This window comes from Rhagoletis pomonella, unplaced genomic scaffold (genome assembly GCF_013731165.1).
Source record: "Rhagoletis pomonella isolate Grant_MI unplaced genomic scaffold, Rhpom_1.0 Rhpom_scaffold_00007, whole genome shotgun sequence".
Classification (NCBI taxonomy): Eukaryota; Metazoa; Arthropoda; class Insecta; order Diptera; family Tephritidae; genus Rhagoletis; species Rhagoletis pomonella.
This window is the reverse complement of record NW_023458561.1, coordinates 68312002-68313777: the sequence shown is the minus strand read 5'-3', so window position 1 is coordinate 68313777 and position 1776 is coordinate 68312002. Positions and strand designations below refer to the sequence as shown.

The following is a 1776-nucleotide window of genomic DNA, read 5'->3' as shown; positions in this document are numbered from 1 at the left end:
TTAGCGAACCCGGATAAGCCAACAGCTCATCAGCGACTAGACTGGCTACACTGAGAAAAGAGTTTAGTTACGTCAACTAAATATGTTTTTCTCAACACATTATTTGGTTATAGTTACATTATTTGTTTATAGTTACCAAATCATGTGTTGAGAGGAATATATTTGGCTGACTTTTTTCTGAGTGTAGGAGAACATCATTGAACAGTGTTTAGGCGACTGATAACACCCCCAGCGCCTAAAGGTATGCTGCACCCCAAGCAACTCGTTTCAAACCGGATATAAAGAACGTTTTGTATATGCAAGCATCTCATATTAGAAATTATTTACGCACGTGCACTTCTCAACTGCCGCGGAGCAAAACCTACTAAAGTAGTTATGTAATTGCTGGTATCCCAAATCATGCTCAACAAACTCGCTTGACGCAGGCAGCCAAAGCCAAAGCGATACAAGCTGTCGGGGTTCTATATGGCTTTTAGCATACAGAGGTGGTCACGGTGCCTACCCACATTTTTGAACTTAAATATATAACCGATGCTCCTCCAGAGTTTTCCAAACGGCAGCACTCTTCATGACTTACTATCATGAAGAGGTGAAAACTGGCTCCAACTAGGGCGTCCAAAATTTTGTAAAATATAGTACACTTACAATATATATAGTATTTTATGTAAAAGAACAAAGTAAGTTAAAATCTTTTTTCTCCAATATATTTCTTTTCATTTTGGCAGTTTTTCACAATTCCTTGTTAACCACGAAAATGTTGTATGCCTTTATCACAATCAATATTTAAATTAATATAAATCAAAAGTTAATTTTTTGTTAGTGAGGTAATCGTTTTGTTTCTCTCATCTCGCCAATTCACATCCATAACAATAACAACTAAAAAGTATGGGAATACAAAAAAGCATTTTTCCTGTAAAAAGTCAAACATTTTCCTTTCAAATTACAAAAAAAAAGAAGCCGAACAAATGGAAGCAATAAATTAAAAGTTGATTGCTAGCCAGGAACATTAAATCGCATACGAAACGGTAATAACGGGTGATTTTTTAAGAGCTTGATAACTTTTTTTAAAAAAAAAACGCATAAAATTTGCAAAATCTCATCGGTTCTTTATTTGAAACGTTAGATTGGTCCATGACATTTACTTTTTGAAGATAATTTCATTTAAATGTTGACCGCGGCTGCGTCTTAGGTGGTCCATTCGGAAAGTCCAATTTTGGGCAACTTTTTCGAGAATTTCGGCCGGAATAGCCCGAATTTCTTCGGAAATGTTGTCTTCCAAAGCTGGAATAGTTGCTGGCTTATTTCTGTAGACTTTAGACTTGACGTAGCCCCACAAAAAATAGTCTAAAGGCGTCAAATCGCATGATCTTGGTGGCCAACTTACCGGTCCATTTCTTGAGATGAATTGTTCTCCGAAGTTTTCCCTCAAAATGGCCATAGAATCGCGAGCTGTGTGGCATGTAGCGCCATCTTGTTGAAACCACATGTCAACCAAGTTCAGTTCTTCCATTTTTGGCAACAAAAAGTTTGTTAGCATCGAACGATAGCGATCGCCATTCACCGTAACGTTGCGTCCAACAGCATCTTTGAAAAAATACGGTCCAATGATTCCACCAGCGTACAAACCACACCAAACAGTGCATTTTTCGGGATGCATGGGCAGTTCTTGAACGGCTTCTGGTTGCTCTTCACTCCAAATGCGGCAATTTTGCTTATTTACGAAGCCATTCAACCAGAAATGAGCCTCATCGCTGAACAAAATTTGTCGATAAAAAA

The 1776-nt window shown here is 37.8% G+C and overlaps 1 protein-coding gene across 1 annotated transcript in view; it reads left to right on the top strand.

Moving 5' to 3' along the window:
- The window catches only part of LOC118743411 (proton-coupled folate transporter-like), a gene marked incomplete in the record, with an annotated part of 15572 nt that overhangs the window by 4385 nt on the left and 9411 nt on the right, over window positions 1-1776 (top strand).